Source organism: Vipera ursinii, assembly GCF_947247035.1.
Source record: "Vipera ursinii genome assembly, chromosome: 1".
Classification (NCBI taxonomy): domain Eukaryota; kingdom Metazoa; phylum Chordata; class Lepidosauria; order Squamata; family Viperidae; genus Vipera; species Vipera ursinii.
Window position 1 is genome coordinate 303,788,814 of NC_139512.1, and position 18,780 is coordinate 303,807,593.

Below are 18,780 nucleotides of genomic sequence, written 5' to 3' on the forward strand. Positions count from 1 at the left end.
GGAGGTAAGCCGTCTGGATGTCGAATTGGAAGACTTCCTCCCCCAGAGCAGCTGCAGTCACGAGGGCAGTCTTGACGCTCTCTGCCCGGACAGTTGGAGAGTATGTCTCGCCATAGTCTTCCATATAGCGTTGGGCGAATCCCTGAGCTACCAAACGGGCCTTATACAGGTAGAGGCCATTGGCAAGTGGTTTTGCCTTGTAAACCCACCTTGTGCCAATGACTTTCCTTTGGAGGTTGCTGGGGGGTGAAGACCTTGAGTTGTTTTAAGCTCTGCATTTCCTTCTCCATCGCGAGCTGCCATTTCTCCTGTTCTTCGATGGGCAGCTCCTGGATGTCAGAGAAGGATTTTGGGGTGACCACAACGCTGTTAACAGATGCGATGTGCCCAATGTCAATTCTTTTTGGCGGGATGCCTTTGTTGGACCGCTTTGACCTCCTTACCTTCTGCCACTCACCGCCTTTTTCTTCCGCGGGTTTCTGAGGCGTTGCTGGGGAACTGGACGGCTCATCCTCCCCATCTGAACCAGGTGGGATGACATCTTCGTCTTGTTCCACACTTTCGTCGGTGGCAGGGTATGTGGACGTCTCAGGTGATGTTGTAGTCGGTGTGCCCTTGTTGGGACGGTTGATATATGGGCTCAGATCATTGGAGTGTATCTGGGCCCAATTGGAGTCCTCTTCGAAGGAGGCAGATTGGGAAGTCACAATCCTGCCCCCTTCTCCCAGGAAACGGTAGGCCTTGGAGCCAGGAGCGTAGCCCAAGAACCTCAGTCTCTGGGAGACAGATCTCCCCTTCTTCCGCAGCTGCTTGGGGATGTGAACCCATGCATAGGACCCAAAAACACGTAAATGTCCCAGATTTGGTTTCCTACCATGAACTAGGAAATATGGGGTCTGGTTCACAACACTGCTCCAAGTGCGGTTTAAGGTATAATTGGCGTATTTTACCGCTTCTGCCCAGTATGATTCTGCGACCCCTGCGTCTGCAATCAGACTACGCATCATAGTTTGTAGGACTCCATTTCTTTTCTCTGCCACACCATTCTGAGCGGGGGTGAAAGGCGCGGTAAGAAAATGGCGGATGCCCTTACGCTTTACCCAGTCCTGGAATTTTCGGGACATGAACTCAGCCCCGCGGTCGCTCTGCAGTTGTGCAATCTTGGTTTTATACTGGGTCTCTACAAGGTTGTAGAGTGATTTTATGGCGTCAAAGGCTCCAGATTTTTCTGTGAGGATATACACATGGCCGTACCGTGAAAAATCATCAACTGCAGTGAGAAAATACTGACTTTTCCCTAGAGATGGTGTGAAAGGCCCGACCAAATCAACATGAACTAGTTGATATGGGAATTGGGTCTTACGCAGTGATGTTTTTGGGATAGGCGCAGCTTTCCTCTTTGACTTCTTACAGATTGCACAGTCCAGGAATACCTCACAATCTTTGAGCTGGACTCCCTCAGCAAACTCTCCCATCTTTTTAACCACAGAGAAGCTTGCATGACCTAATCTTCGGTGCAAAATATGGGCACACTTATCGTGGAGTGGCTTCCCGACTGACACCCTCTTGGCTTTGGTAGCCTTGAGCGGTGCTTCAGGTGACAGCTGAGGTTGGGATTTCTTATCCACACTGCCTTGCTGTGGGGGCTTGGATGCAACCGCTTCACCTTTGCGGTCGTTAAGCAGCCTTGGGGTTGTCTGTGAGGCCCCTTCTAAGGGGGAGAAATATGGCAAATCATCTATGATGGCTATATTTCCAATGACCCTCTGGTCCCGGGTGACATGACCTCCCCCTTTGCGAAATAAAACTTCCACCCCGTCATCGTCACATAACTTGATAATGCTCAACAGGTTGTTGGCAATAGAAGGCGCGTGTAAGACACCTTCAACTTTTCCAAGCCCGGGTAGAGAAACCGTGCCCTCCCCAATAACCAAAGCTTTATCACCGTTGGCCACCTTGACAGATGATTTAATTTTCTTTACCCTTTTAAAACCTTGACTCACATTAGTAATGTGAGATGAAGCTCCAGAGTCCAGCAACCATAAGTCAGTGGAGCTATCAGCTCTTGTGGTGGGGGCACAGGTAGACACAAGATTGTTAGTACTTTTGGCCCCGCCACGGCCCCTTCCTTGTCCCTTGCCCCTACCTTGATTGGGACCACGCTTGGGGCCTTGTTGAAAATGGGGGCAGTCCTTCTTGAGGTGCCCCTCAGAGCCACAGGTGAAACACTTGAGTAGAGCATTAACCCGCTCTGAGTTGCGGTGTCGTGTGTTGGCTGGCTGGCTGGTGACTCTGTTGTATTCTCCTGTATGTCTACGTCTGCTATCTTCGTCAATGAGTCTGCCCTCGAGGTAGGACAGAGGCATGGGTCCATCCCTGCCCCCTTCCAGGGAAATAATAAAATTGTTCCAACTTTTGTCCAGGGAAGCCACAATAACTGCGACCAAGTTCTCTTCAGGTATTCGGTAATTTTTGGACATTAGTTGCGCCCTGAGGGATTTTAATTTTCCAAGATGTTCTGCCATGCTGGCCCCAAACCTGAGTCTTGTGTTGTAAAACTCAGTTGTGAGTCTGGTGAGAGAACCCATGCTCTTGCTGTTGAATAAATTGTATAATAAGTGCAAGGCTGCGCAAGCTGTGAGTCCATCTGGAATGCTAGGGAACATATTATCATCAATGGACTCCATCAGAGTGGAAAAAGTCTGTCTATGAAGCCACTCTTCTCGTGAGCTCCACGGGAAAGGTGGTGGGTTCAGGGCCATTTCAAGAATCCCATCCTTTAATAGACATACCTGCAAATTTCTATTCCAACTGTGATAGTTCTCACCCCCAATTTTCAATTTTTCAAAGTTGGGATTCAACGGGGAGGCAATTAGAAACGTATTATCCCATTCTTGGAGCATTTGGGAGGTTGGCATTGAAAAAAATGGTAAAGGTACCCCTCTAGTGGGCGTTGGTGGTATATTTCTCTGATTTTCAGATGGCCCCCCTTCTGGGTTAAAAAGCCCGTACTGGGCATGTCTGGAAAACATGTGATCAGGGGGTGGGCGGAGCCCAAGATTGCCGGCCGGCACTTGGTTTTGAAAATGCTCTGGAAATCCTTCCTGGAGCCTCCCCGGCCCTGGATTGCCTTGAGAAGCCCATCGCTGTTCCCGAAGACCTTGGGGATGGCTAAAGCCGATGCTGGAGGAGGGGGCCAACCCCCCCCAAAGGCCAAGTAAGGAGAGCGCCTGGGCGGGGGCGAAGGGAAGGCTGGGGCCCCCGGAGAGAGGGTCGGGGGCCTTGGGGGGTAATGAGCAGTCTTATTGCCATCATAGGTCACGAGGGTTTCTGCTGGAGAGAGCCCAGGAGTTTGCATGTTGCTTCGGCCGTATGCGAGGGGTTGCTGGGCCTCCAGACTAAATTGAGGCCTTTCTTTGTTAGAAAATGTGGGCGCACAGGGGGCTGCCATCTTGCTTCCTGTGCCGGGCCATGCGGTCTCCCTGGGTGGAGCCATCTTGTTTCCTGTTGCCCCAGGAAGCTGGAGGTCGCGGTTAGGCAGGGGATTTCGCGCCGAAAGCCCTGGGGTCCCGGGGTTACTCAGGGTGGCAGGCGCCATATTGAGGGGCCTCGTGGTGGCTGAGGGGGGGCTTACCCGGCATCCACAGTCCTTCTGCACTGATGTCCTCCGTGGAGAGGCTTGTGGGGTCTCCTGTACTTCAAGGAGTTTTAGAAGCAGTTCCTTGCATTCTGGTGTAGACATTTGATCCACGCGTTGCTTGCGTTGGGCCCGGAGCGCTTCTGCTGCATCTTGACAGTCTTGGGCGGACTGTAAAACTTCCAAGCTTCCCTCTGTGGCATGCAGAAGGAGGCCATCTGTGCTCTCACCTGGAGCGGGGCTTGCTTCAGGGGCTAGAGCTGTTAATCTTGATTGAAGACTCCTGGTCACAATCTGCGATTTCCGGCCATCCATTTCAGTTTCAAATCTAGGCATTAGCTGCAGGCTTTGGAAGCGTTCCCTTTAACCATCCTCTCTGCTACCAACTTGTGAAGCAGCTTTCACAAGAGATCGATGGAACGTTAAGGTGCTTCCAAGCGAAATAGGCAGAATGCATAGATGCAGTCATTATGAAGCTTTATTCATCGACAGGTTATATAAAAAGAGCTATATGGCATGGAAGCATCCATGCTTGTAAGATAGAAGATAGATAGAAAGAGGAGCAGAGCTAGAACAAAGAAGCAGCCCCTGGGCAGAGGTATTTATGGGGGGTCTCGGCCCCTCCCTAGCCATAAAACTCTCTCACCAATGGGGCTGCTGCAGGGGAGCAAAGAAGCCTCTTTGCTCCATCTGATGACCTATTTAGGGAACTGCCATGGCTGGCACAAAACATGTAACACACTTGTCTGAAATGGTATAGAATCTTGTGCTTGAACAGGGGGTTGGAGTAGAAGACCTCCAAGGTCCCTTCCAGCTCTATTCTGATTAGTTTAGTATTAGTATTCAGACATTTCCAAACGAATGTCCATTTGAACTCAATGTCTTACACCAAGTGAACTTGCATTAGGATGGCAAAGTTATACCAGGATACTTGCCCGTTTGGGTAATACTTAAAAATGCAATTTTGGCTTTGTAAAATGCTTCTGATAAATTAGTTATTTTATCATATAACTACTTCACCTCTATAGTCCAGAGCAGATAAGAACTAGGTTGACGGTTTGGTGAACTGGTATAAGGAAAACAGCCTAGTTTTAAACATTGGTAAAACCAAAGAGATCATTATCGATTTCACAAAAGGCAGGCACAGCCACACTCCTCTGTGCATTAATGATTCACCTGTGGAGATGGTTACCAGCATCAAATTTCTGGGTGTGCAGCTAACGAGTAGGCTGGCTGGATCACTCAACAGCGAGACACTGGTGAAGCTGGCACAGCAGCACCTGCATTTTCTGTGTCGCATGAGAAAAGCACATCTTCCTTCCCCTGTCCTTACCACTTTCCACAGAGGGACGATCGACAGCATCCTGTCATATTGCATTACAGTCTGGTTTGGAAGCATCACTGCTTCAGACAGGAAAGCAGTGCAGAGAGTGGTAAGGATGGCTGAAAAGATTATTGGCAGTTCCCTCCCTTCCATCCAGGACATAGCATATGTTGCTTGAGCAGGGTCCGCAAGATTGTCTGGGACACTACACACCAGCATGTTATCTGGACTGAGTTCGATCCTGTGTCCCCCCCCCCCGATGACGTGGACAGGATCATGAGGAGACTGAGCTCCACCACTTGTTTATTGGACCCATGCCCCTCCTGGCTGGTTTATGCGGCCCAGGAGGAGACACAAGGCTGGTTCCAGGCAGTAATAACTGCTTCCTTGAAGGAGGGTATCTTCCCCACCGCCTTGAAGGAGGCGGTGGTGAGACCCCTCCTCAAAAAGCCTGCCCTGGACCCGGCTGTTTTAAATAACTATCGTCCTGTCTCCAACCTTCGCTTTTTGGTGAAGGTTGTTGAGAGTGTGGTGGCGCATCAGGTTCCTCTGTTCCTGGAGGAAACTGATTATCTTGACCCGTACCAATCGGGCTTCAGGCCCGGGTACAGCACTGGTGAATGATCTCTGGCGGGCTCGGGACAGGGGATGTTCCTCTGTCCTAGTCCTATTAGACCTCTCAGCGGCTTTTGATACCATCGACCATGGTATTCTACTGTGGCGTCTCAGGGGGTTGGGAGTGGGAGGCACTGTTTTACAGTGGTTCTCCTCCTATCTCCTGGGCCGCTCGCAGTCGGTGTTGACGGGAGGGCAGAGGTCCGCCCCGAGGTCTCTCGTTTGTGGAGTTCCTCAGGGGTCGGTCCTCTCTCCCCTCCTGTTCAACATCTATATGAAGCCACTGGGCGAGCTCATTCGTGGTTTCGGGGTGGGGTATCATCAGTATGCTGATGATACCCAACTTTTTCTTTCCACCCCGAACCAACCCAGTGATGCCCTCGATGTGATGTCCCGGTGCCTGGAAGCGGTCCAGGTTTGGATGGGGAGAAACAGGCTTCGTCTCAACCCTGCCAAGACTGAGTGGCTGTACATACCGGCATCTCGGGTTAACCAGTTTGTTCCATCATTAAGGATGGGGGGTGAGGTGTTACCCCCCGTTGATAGGGCTCGCAACTTGGGCGTCCTCCTGGACTCACAGCTCAACTTTGAAGATCATATAGGAGCCGTGACCAGGGGGGCTTTTGCCCAGGTTCGCCTGGTGCGCCAGTTGCGGCCCTATCTGGACCGAGATGCCCTACGCACAGTCACTCATGCGCTCATGACCTCCCGGTTAGACTACTGCAACGCTCTCTACATGGGGCTGCCCTTGAGGACCACTCGGAGGCTTCAACTGGTGCAGAATGCAGCCGCACGAGTTGTGATGGGAGTTCCCCGATACTCCCGTGTAACACCTCTTCTCCGCGAGCTGCATTGGCTTCCGGTTGCCTTCCGAGTGAGATTCAAGGTGCTGGTGATGACCTATAAAGCCCTAAATGGCTTGGGTCCGGATTATCTGAGGGAACACCTGTTGCCAGCATCAACTTCCCATCGTCCTGTGCTCTCCCACAGGGAGGGCTTTCTTAGGGTACCGCCGGTAAAAGATTGCCGGCGGGTGACTCCTAGAGAGAGGGCCTTCTCTGTGGGTGCGCCTGCCCTCTGGAACCAACTTCCGATGGAACTTAGGACTGCCTCCGGCCTCCGCTCATTCCGCTGGGACCTGAAAACCTGGCTCTTTGAGCTGTCGGGCCTAGACTGAGGGGTTTTAATTGGGTTTTAATGTTTTAACCTTTAAATTTTGGGCTCTAAATTTAACTAACTGTTTTAATTAACTGTTTTAAATTTTTAACTTTTGTATGGTATGATTTTAATTGCCCTGTAAACTGCCCTGAGTCCTACGGGAATAGGGCGGTATATAAGTTAAATAAAATAAATAAATAAATAAATAAATAAATAAAATCCTCTTCACAACTTGTTTTCTTTGTTACCTTCTGGGAGAAGGCTTTGTGGTATCTGAAGCAGAACATCCAGATTCAGTCACAGTTTTGTTCCATACAGTATTAACCTTGTGAATTCTAAAGCTTCCGCCTTCCATTATGTATTCAAGGTGGACAGTGATTAATATTTATATGTTACTTATAAAGGCTATAGGTGTATACATATGTTGTATATTGTATGTTTAAATATGTCTTACACTTTGAGAGCAAGCAACTAAATTTCATTTTTAATGTGTGCCATTGTGCCCACAGTAAAAAATGACAATAAAGGTTATCTATCTATCTATTATCTATCTATCTATCTATCTATCTATCTATCTATCTATCTATCTATCTATTGAAAAGCGATGGAACTTCAGAAATATTGAAAAGCGATGGAAAACTCTTACTCTCCAACAGCATCTGCTTGCTCTTTGTTTTGTTTCCAACCAACCACATAGGAACAAAACATCCTTATAGAAAGAACAGCAGCTTTAATTTATTTTCCTGTAATATTTCACTTATAGCAACCTTCAACTGTGAAATCCACTATATGTTAGGATAATAAAGGTTAGATGTGGTGTCCCACACAAATACTATCACAAGTTAAAAAATGTCATATTAAGATTAAACCATCTAAATAAAGAATGCATGGTTCAAAACAGCATATCTATACATCTAAATCGTTCTTTCACAGAATGCTCAACCACAGGTATAGACCAGCCAATTCCCTGGGTGTAAGGCTTGTACTAAGGAGGATCACTTGGAAATTAAAAATAATCAGAGATGGAACACATCTTTTATTTCCTGTTTTTATGTTTTCAGTATAATATGCTGTCTACTACTTATGCACAGTGCTTACAGATTATGGCTACAAAATTCCAGACAGCCACTAAATGTCATGAACTATAGTACAAGTAGTCCTTGACTTTCAACGGTAATGGAGCCTGCCCATTACCATGTCATAAGTCATGGTAGTCGTAAAGCAGGTCACCCATATGACCAACCCAATTTTATGATTTTTTTTGCATCAGTTGTAAAGCAAATGTTGCAGTCATAAAGCAAATCCATTGTACGCTATAAGGTGATTTTTGCCGGAAACCGAAAGTAAATGCTAGTTTTCAGCAAAAATATTGTAAAACGTGGTCATGTAACTGCAGGTTACTGAAAATGGCTGTAAAAGTGACCTGGACACTTAGTGCCTGACATGCAGTCATGTGACTGGGGGGGGGGGAGGAAGGCAGCCATCAGAAATTCAGAATTGGATCTTAACTGCCTTTGGGGAAGGTGGGTCTGTGTAACTTTGAATGGTGCTAAGCAACCGGTTGTAATTCAAGGAATACCTTTACTATACTTCTTTATTTTTGTTCTGCCATTCAGGGTTCATTACAAGTTTTGCAGTCCAGATCTAGTAGTTCTAATGATGCAGTGTCTTTTGTGTGAATGAGCCTTTATATCAGAGGGCATGCGTGCATGTACACAAAACCCAAAATGGGAATAGAGACAGGATAACTGTTAAGTAAATATTTTATTCTTATATTTTTAGCATATCCTTCCTTCAAAGAGATTAAGGGTTCCTCCTTTCTATTTGTTATTCTCATAAAAATGCATGAGGTAGGTTTGCTGAGAGAAAAAATAAGAAATGATAATATGTGATCTTCATAACTGTTGGATTCTATTCTAAACACTAAACAACAGTGTCCTTTCTATATAAATGGACAATGACTTCACCTCAATTTCTCCACTGCTTTGTTCTGTGTGCTTATTCTTATTCTAAGATTTTAATCTCATTTTATTGGCTGCTTTATTTATTGTTGTCTGCTGCCCAGAGTCCCCTTTGGGAGGAGATGGGTGACCATATGAATCTGATTAATAAATATTATCTTCAATCTTTTCGTTTGTTCAGCTCTACTTATATTTGCATACAGAGCCTCTAAAACTAATTTGTTGCTTTTAACCATTATCATTTTTGAAGCAATAGAGTTGAACAGCCTCTACAAAGTAGATTGGCAATGCCCATATGGTTATTCAGAAGAAACTGCACATAACAGATTGCAGTCCAAGAGCAAGCAGGAGGACACTGATTTATGACAGAAAGATATTGCTCAGTGTGCATATTCCCCAGGCTTTTTAATTTGGATGTTTTTAAAATGTCAGCTCTGATTGTTTTTGGCATTGCCTTTTTTGATGCAAACTGTTTTCCTGGATCTTATCAGCTAATGTAAACTGCCCTGGAAATGTGGAACCCAAAGACAGTTTCAACAGAAAGACAATGTTTCAACAAAAACATGTGGTTCTGATCCTGCAAAGAGTGACTTGCTAGTCATTGCAGATCCTACTCCAAAGACAAAACATGTAGAAAAACAACAACAGATCACATGACATTCGGAATAGGCTTTATGGCACAAATTTCACTGGCTATAACTCATTTCCCTAATGCATAACCCTGGCATGCCAGACTAGATACTTATAATGGAGGCAAATTTCTGAGTTCTGGATGATCATTCTTCTAACTGCGCTTTGAAAAGAGATAAGGTTTCAATCATGAATTTATTAAATAAGAAATGTTCAAAACTTGGTGTCTGGTGTGGCTAAAATAACATCCCCTATTAAATAAATATGTTGTTGTTGTCAGCTGCGAAGTCGTGTCCGACCCATCGTGACCGCATGGACAATGTTCCTCCAGGCCTTCCTGTCCTCTACCATCTTCTGGAGTCCATTTAAGCTCACGCCTACTACTTCAGTGACTCCATCCAGCCACCTCATTCTCTGTCGTCCCCTTCTTCTATTGCCCTCAATCTTTCCCAGCATTAGGCTTTTCTCCAGTGAGTCCTTCCTTCTCATTAGGTGGCCAAAGTATTTGAGTTTCAACTTCAAGTTCTGGCCTTCTAAAGAGCAAGTCAGGGTTGATCTCCTCTAGGACTGACCGATTTGATCGCCTTGCAGTCCAAGGGACTCGCAGGAGTCTTCTCCAGCACCATAGTTCAAAGGCCTCAATTCTTTGGCGCTCAGCTTTCTTATGGTCCAACTTTCAGTGCCATACATTGCAACTGGGAAGACCATAGCCTTGACTATACGCACTTTTGTTGACAGGGTGATGTCTCTGCTTTTTAGTGTGCTGTCTAAATTTGCCATTGCTTTCCTCCCCAGGAGCAAGCATCTTTTAATTTCTTGGCTACAGTCCCCATCTGCAGTGGTCTTGGAGCCCAGGAAAATAAAATCTGTCACTACCTCCATTTCTTCCCCATCTATTTGCCAGGAATTGAGAGGGCCGGATGCCATGATCTTGGTTTTCTTAATGTTAAGTTTCAACCCAAGTTTTGCACTCTCCTTCTTCACCCGCAACAAGAGGCTCTTTAGTTCTTCTTCACTTTCTGCCATTAGAGTAGTATCATCTGCATATCTTAGGTTGTTAATATTTCTCCCGGCAATCTTAATTCCAACTTTTGATTCATCTAGCCCTGCCTTTCTCATGTTGTACTCTGCATATAAGTTAAATAGGCAGGGCGACAGTATACAGCCTTGCCGAATTTGATCTCTAGTTCCTCTGCCTCTTCGAAATCCTGCCTGTAATTCTGGTAGTTCTCGATCCACATACTGCTGGAGTCTAGCTTGTAGGATTTTAAACATACTAGCATGTGAAATGAGTGCAATGGTGCGATATTAAACATATATACTTTGAATCAATGGATTTCAAATATAATGAAAATAATTCCTATTGTTATGTGTCACTATGCAGGTGATGTGAAATTATGCATAATGGTATTATGGTTGACACATTCTGATTTAACCAACAATTTAGGAATAATAGAACATCTCCCCCAAGCAATCCATTAAACTGAAGTGTGTACACATACAGTATATGTAAGTATGTATGTATATGTGTGTATGTATGTGTGTGTATGTGTCTGTGTGTGTGTGTGTGTGTGTGTGTATGTGTGTATATCATAGAAGTGTAGCTTGTAAGCACCTTGTAGACAAAATATTACAGGCTATTTGAAGGGATGGAGAACCTGCAGTCCTCCAAGTGTTATTGAATTGCAGCAGTTTTACCCCAGCAGTCCCAAGTTATAATAGCCAAACCGTCCCTCTGGATGTATAATTACTTTTAACATTATTTTTGGTATGGTCAATTCCCAGAATTTATTGTTGCTTTATATTGTATGATCTTGGTTTTAGTTTCTGGGTGTTACATATTGGTAAATTTTATTTATTTAATTTATTTATTTAATAATATTTATATACCGCCCTTCTCCCGAAGGACTCAGGGCGGTGAACAGGGCAAGAATAAAAAATACAAAGTTACAAAAGTTAAAAAAGGATTAAATATATGCCCACTAAAAACAATAAATACAAATATTAAAATAACAATAAAAAACCCCACCAATCCCCCATCAGGCCAGGCCGGCTTGTTCGAATAAGAATGTCTTTAGACAGGAGCGAAGGTCGGGCGCCATCCGGAGCTCAACCGGTAACTGATTCCATAGCTCCGGGGCGCCCACAGAGAAGGATCTCCCCCTGGGGGCCACCAATCGACATTCTCTGATCGGTGGCACCCTGAGGAGGCCCTCTCTGTGGGAACGTACAGGGCGAAGGGAAGTTGATGCCGGCAGCAGGTGTTCCCTAAGGTACTAAGGTCACCAGTTGAATGTCACTGACTCCAAATTATTTTAACTTTTGGTTTTTGTTTTTTTTTAAATGTCAAAATCAGTGGATTAGCTCTTCAGTATAACAATTGCTCATTACAGAAAAGACTTCATTGCAAAATGCAGTGCTTTGTCCATAAGGATATTAAATGTAAGGGACTTTGCCCTTGAGGCTATGGGAGTCTGAATTGCTAACAATTATCTTCCTAATCTGGGAATCTTTAAAGATATATGGCAATTTCTCATTACTCCAGTTTTATAGTACCCCCCCCCACACACACACAGTGTTACTATAATATGTCATAGACCAGTGCTTTTTACTTACTAGTTCAGATCTTGAGAGATAGATAAACATGAGCACATTTTATGTAGTAACCTGGAGATACAGGGCATCTTTCCTATTTCTTTTTAACTGAGAAGGCATGTTTCATGATTTTAAGTTTGGGATTATTTTAGGTTAATGTATACCACCTTGCACATGTGTATATACAATTTGACCAACATTTTCTGATTTGATATATACATCAAATGTCATACGGAGATCATTCTAGGTCAAATGGAAGTTTTTTCTAAGCAAAGCTGATCAAAGAAATTTGTAATATCTCTTTTCTTTCTTTGAAATAGCAAGATGGAATCATTTCTAACAGAAGAACCAGAAATACATATTGTAGGGCAAGGTCCCATTACTTAGATTCCCTAAACAAAAGTATATGCCACACTAGCCTCTTCTGCCCTAAGCATATTTGACCTGAAGTGAATCATACTGATAGGACTTTAAGATATATGTGTTTAATTTCTGGTTTTTAAATTAATAATAATTCAAACGTGAAAAGTGCCTTATGCTGCGGTAATTGTAGCGTTCCAGCTGCAGACAGAACAGGGGAATATCTTTAAACATATTTATCTATTTCTTAGACTTACATCTTGCCTTTTGTGTAGGAGATCATGGTGGAATACATAAAACTTCATTCTCCTGGTTTGCTCCAGAATGACAACCCAGTGAATTAGGTTGGGCTAAGAAAGAGTAACTGGCCTCCCCAGTGTTTAATTTCATTCAATACTGTGATAAAACATATTTGGAGTCTCCTTCAGCCCCCTGGGATTTGACTGGTTTAAACAGAGTGGACACATTCTCAGAGGGCCACTTTCCCTTTTAAGCGTGTAAATAGTCTGACTACCTCCCTCATAAAAATTAAAATTTGTCTGAAAAGTTTAGATAAACTAAAGGGAAACTTTAGATTTTTGATAGCTATACAGATATATAGTCACTATACCTGAAACATATCCATGTTCTCACATGGGGTCACATTTTTTCACTTGCTCTTTGAAGGCCTTTGGAAGGGAGATCCGGTCTGCAGAGCAGTAACCCCAGCATCTCCTCTCGTTCCTGAAAAAGCTGGAGCATTTAAAAGGTTTTAAATAGCTGAAGCAAGTTATACATAGTAAGGAGGAACAAGGAGCCGGGGAAAGAAAAAAAAAAGGACGGTGTATCTTTAACCCACAAAGGGTGGAGCAGATTTTGTTCTGAGCTCGCTAACAATGGAAACTTTTTTTTTAATGTTTCCCTCCATCAGTCCTGCCAAAGCAATAGGAAAAAAAGAAAAAAGAAAGAAAAGAAACTTGTTCCGCTGAGTTCAACCCCAGACAGGCTCACAACTTCCTTCCTGCTTTCCGACCCCCTCCCCTCCCTACTCTCTCTCTCTCCCGCACATTCAACAAACACCGAAGAAACAGCCAACGACACGGGTGATGTTGGAAAAGGCGAGTAACGATCACGGCGGCTGAGCAGTTTAAAATAATAGCAGGAACAATAAAGTTACAGATCCAGCCGACCATCGAATTCGCTCGTTTTTTTTCTAGTTACGCGCCGCAGGCGGGGACAGGAGAAGCGTCTGAACGGTTTGACCCAGGAGGAAGAGATTATTTCTAGAGCAATTTTCAAGTCTGCGCCTCTTCAATGGCTCGAGCTTTTCCCGAGGCAATTGGATAGTCAAGGTGCACCAATCTCTCCGGGACAGGTATGACCAACCTCTCCGATTTCGCGCTCTTAATCCTTGCTCTTTTCTCGGCGCATCCTAAGCCTTGCTTATGTTGTCTCTTCCTTTCCTGAGCTCCAACTCTTGCGTCAAAATCGATCTCTTTTGCTGGAGACCGGGTCGGAGAACAAGACCCGGTTTTAGGCTGGGATCAGTAGAGGGCGAGAAATCAGGTTTTACGGGCGTGGATCAGTCGCGAGAAACCAGCTTCCAACCGCTCCTACTTCTGAAGTGCGCCAAACTCAGATGGGCAGTGAGCTTTCGTTACTGAGGGCTACCGTAAACCGCACCTTGGTTTTGCGGGGGTGCCTCTGATACGCTGCCTTTTTCGGATACGCTCCACCGGTGCCGGGAGTTAGAATACATAAATACACACACACACGCACACACACGCACACAAAATATCATACCAAAACTATCCTGGAAGCAAAATGTATTTCAGCTGGCTTCCGTAGAAAGAGAAGCACTTCAGCCAAATCAACTCTTGTTGCAGAGAACAGCGAAAAGAGCCCTGATCTTCGTGTCTCCACAGAGATTGCCATCATTTGTTTCCTCCATATAATATGAGGGCAAGACACGCATCACAGGGTTCAGCTTGCACACAAACCGCACAGCCGTGTCCAGCATGTTTAGAAAATATTTAACTCGCACCACTGCCTTCCTGCTTTCATACTGGACGCACGATTTTTTTTTTTTACAAACTTAGCGTAATTTTAAGAATAATTCAGGGACAGAGGTCCAGAAATTGCCCAGTGTGCAAGGGGCCGAATATGATTGCTACTTCTTCCAGTAGATAAGCCATTACCCTAAAGAACTACATTCCATTTGAAGCACACTTCCTATTTACTAGATCCACAAATAAATTACTCTGTACACCATTATATGCATAGAAATGATAACTGTTGGAACTGTGAGAAATAGTTGTTATTTAAAACATGAATAAAGACTCCCAAGATAATGAACCCTTTTCAGAAATTTAAGAAAACTTTTTAAAAATGGGTCAGAGAAAAGCTGAAGAAGTGTGCATGAAACTATAAATACAATGCTATACAATTGTAAAACATTGCCTGGAAGCATATATCATAGAAACTCACAGAAATAAATGACAAACAAGCATAGTCTTGGTTCAAAGAACACCTTTACGAACTCATATGTAGCTGCACAAGATTACTTGGTGGGATAAAAGAAAAGCAAATCACTAAATTAAAGTAGCAAAACAATTAAATTTATAGCTAAAAATTCATTCCCAATTAGCTTACTATATAAAAAAACCTGGAGAAGTCACACCTAGCCTTAGAAATCTTAAGAGTAACACTACCAATGCTAGTGTTTACCTCATTAGAAAGAGGCTAATGCTGTGGATTCTGTACTGTGTGTGTTTCTAAGATATAGTATGATCCCAGCATTTAAAAAATCTTATAAGTTTGGTAATAAATGAGGTAATATAGTGTTATTTGAGATGGATGGAAAAAAATTAAGGGAAGAATGGTATCAAATTTATTGCGGCCCACATCCACTGATAAGCTTCAAGAAGCCAAATTAAAGAAAATACTGGAGTCCAATTATTTTTATCTTCAAGAGTTGTTAATTATAGCAATGAAGTTATTGTAACTTGCTGCCTGGACTCACTCAGTATAGGGAGACAGGAAATGTATAAATTAAACAAAGGCAATTTCAGTCAGGACCATAGGACAGGATGAGATACTGTTAAACCTGTTTGTCTTTCCTATTTAAATTGAATACCACATTACAGTTTCTTCATGGAGATACTGATTGGGAATTGAAAAAAACAATAAAAAGGGGAAATGTTAAATATTGTTTTAGCATCTTTACCTTATTTAGAATCATCCTCCACTACAGCCAGCATATCAGCTATTAAGACTTAGCAACAAACAAAAACTTAAAAGGTACACATTTCCATATCTACCTTGGTCATCAAGGGTAGAGAACATAACATGTTTCTGATAAAAATGTGTTCAGACCCATGATAAATATAGTCCCCTTCCAAGTACTACAATATATTTAAAATTACACAATTTTGATTACAAAATGAGTGCTGTTGTGGTATAGAACAAGCATTATAGAAAAAGTGCATAAACCAACAGTATATTACATATTATCCCTACATATGCTTATTGTCTTGTTCATTTATTAAAAAACTCACATCACCTCGTATTGGCTAGATGTTTGACCAGGTGACTATGGATGATGTGAATACATATTGGGCTAATCCTGTATTCAAAATTCTATATGGTTATTCTTGCCAGCAATTATGGTGTGCACATTATATAATTCTACTTCAGTTTCAACAGTGTACAAACTTAAATTTCAAAGCATAGTAAATATTTAGGCAAACTTATTAGCAAATAAAAAAATCTATACTTTATTCTTGTATGCAGGTAGATGGATAAGTTCCAAAGATTCATACAGAAGCATAGCACACAGAATGACAAATAATTACATTTGCCACAGCATGAAGGGCATTAAGTTACACCAGAATCAAAATTCTTAGCATATAACTGATAAGAGGTGTGATTTCATTTGGAGTAGCAGTACTACACAGATGTGTAAGGTTATAAATTTGTCTACACTAATACAATACATAATAGCATAGCATATATATAAATGCATGCTTAAATATGTAATACTAATAAAACTATATATCCTTGCAGCAGGAAATAGTTATATATTGTGCTTTTTCAGATTTTAGAAATAAATCCCACTCAGTTCAATAGAGTTTAATCTAAATAGTTTGTTTTTGACTTGCAAATAATTGAGCATGAAATTACTATTGTAAATTGTGCTACTCATTAAGTGGGTCATCATGTGACCATGCCTGATTTTACAGCCTTTTTTGCAGAAGTTGTTAAGTGAACTTAAAGCAAATTCTGTAGTTGTTAAGCAAAATCTGCAGTCGTTAAGAAACCCTTTGTCAGCAATGAATGTTTTTTGCTGGAAACCGAAAGTATATGCCTATTTCAGGCAAAAAGTCATCAATTGTGATCATGTATACACTTTAGATGGCCATAAATGCAGTACACTTTAGATGGCCATAAATGCAGGCCAGTTGCCGCATTCCCAAAATACAGGCACGTGACCCTGGAGGGAGCCCAATGGTGCCAGGTCATAACTACCCTTTTAGGTCCATCATAACTTTGATAGTAAATCAAGCACTACCTGTATAATCTCAACAACTTTAGTAAAGAGACAATTTACTGAACGTTTCAAAAATTAATTAACCCAACAAAACTGTAATGTGCCTTGTGACTTTCAAGATGACTCCAATTTCCATCACTCTCAGTCAGTATGGCAACCAGGAAGAAGGCTACACATTTTGTATCTTCCCATAAGGCAATACTGTATAAGGAGTAAAAATGAGCACAAGTACAGCTTAAAGTGATGTAATAAGAAATAAAGTAAAAGAGCAAAGTGTTGATGCACAATACTGTTCCACAATAGAAAAAATGAATTAAGGGGAAAATCTACAGCTCTGTTTCTAACTTTATGTTTCAAATATTTATGAATACTATTGTTTTAATTATAACATTATTTTATTTTTAGTTTCCTCAGGTGCAATTTCTAGAGCATATAATGATGAGCCTTCCAGCATTACTTCTCACAACTTCGAGGCCAGCATTTAAGGCCTTCTATCATTCCTTCCCACTGTTACTTTCATTTTAAAAAGAAAAATTATACATATTAAGTTTTGGTTTTCCTAAGTCCCATGACTTTTCCCTACCACTTTCCCAGGAGAAAACCCATGTTTAGGTCCAGACTTGCTCCTTTGTTTTCATGGAAGGACTTCTGATACTTGGCTATTTTCTTCCTATCTGATGATTTTTTTTCTGACCCATGGCCAGAAGGTGGATGGTTGGCATCACTAGCTACTAATTTATTATAATATACCATCTCAAGCTTTTCCATTTCTTGACCCTCTCAGTATCTTCTTGGGGCTTTGCCTGAGAAGCAGAACTGGTAGCTTTATCAGTACTTTTATTCTTTTATAAAAAAACTGAATTTAAGACCAACTCAAGGAGACCAAGATCAATCTTCTTGCCATTAAGCTTTTTTTTCCATCATAGGAAATACTGATTGTGAGATCGAATTTGGATGGGTCACCGGGACCAGAGATTTACTCTTCCAAGCTTTCGGACTGATGCTGGAGCCCATCTTCAGGGAATTATAGGAGCTGAGGGTTTGGGAAACAACAGCCAATTGCCAGCCATCAACACACCAATCAGCCAATAGAAGGCACCATATAAACACAACTCATAGAACAGCCCAAAGCATGAATTCCACAAAGAGAAATTCCCTCAAGATGGGCTCCAGCATGAGTCTGAAAGCTTGGGAAAGTAAATCTCTGGTCCCAGTGACCCACCCAAATTCGATCTCGCATCATTATCCTTCAATATTGATTGTGATTGCTAAGAGATTTTTTTTGCACACATTCAGAGCAGTGGTGGGATTAAAATATGTGAACAACCGGTTCTTTGTGTGGATGCCACTTCTGGAAGTCCATTCTGGGCCTGGGCAATAAAAAATTAGTTACCGGCTCTGCCGAAGTGGTGCACATTGGCTGAATCCCACCACTGATTCAGAGGCATTCTTTTAATTTACCTATCAATTGTGTTATCTGCTTATTTATTCTACTGGGAAATAGATGTTAATCCTTGGCTTCTAATTTATGTTGCCAAAGTCTTCACAGGCCTGATCTCTGTTTTCTCTTTTCTTCTTCCTCTCATTCCTTTAACTCTGTAGAAAATGTAACAAGCTTATTTACCTATATATGGATGTAAAGCAGCTTACTTCAAAGTTGATAAGGTTCTCGTTTTTGCAGCCAAGCGTTGCATTTAGCATTTTACGGGAGTTTAGAATAGATTACCAGTGAGCGGGGTAAAGCTTACAACACGCGATGCGTTTCTCACCGTTAAAATGACGAGAAACTGTATTGTCAGTTTTTAGCAGTCCTGATCAAACGGGATTTGTGGGCTTCCTAAAGGATCCTTGGGGCAATCTGGGGATCATCTTTGCTTTACTACTCACATAAAGGATCCTTCTTTATTATTCGTGCATTCTGGGACTGAACCTTAGCACTGAAATGAGAATCTGAATTGTGTAAAGATTCGGG

General features: G+C 42.7%; 2 protein-coding genes across 3 annotated transcripts in view; one reads left to right on the forward strand and one right to left on the reverse strand.

Moving 5' to 3' along the window:
• PSEN2 (presenilin 2) overlaps positions 1 to 13,122 on the reverse strand; it is a 76,404-nt gene extending 63,282 nt beyond the window's left edge. The window contains exon 1 of the mRNA XM_083376386.1: positions 12,891 to 13,122. The gene's annotated coding sequence lies outside the window, so the exon portion shown is untranslated. The remainder of the gene's footprint in view (positions 1 to 12,890) is intronic.
• A 291-nt stretch (positions 13,123 to 13,413) lies between these two features.
• The window catches only part of ITPKB (inositol-trisphosphate 3-kinase B), a 74,480-nt gene continuing 69,113 nt past the window's right edge, over positions 13,414 to 18,780 (forward strand). For both annotated transcript variants that reach the window (XM_083376351.1, XM_083376352.1), the window contains exon 1: positions 13,414 to 13,634. The gene's annotated coding sequence lies outside the window, so the exon portion shown is untranslated. The remainder of the gene's footprint in view (positions 13,635 to 18,780) is intronic.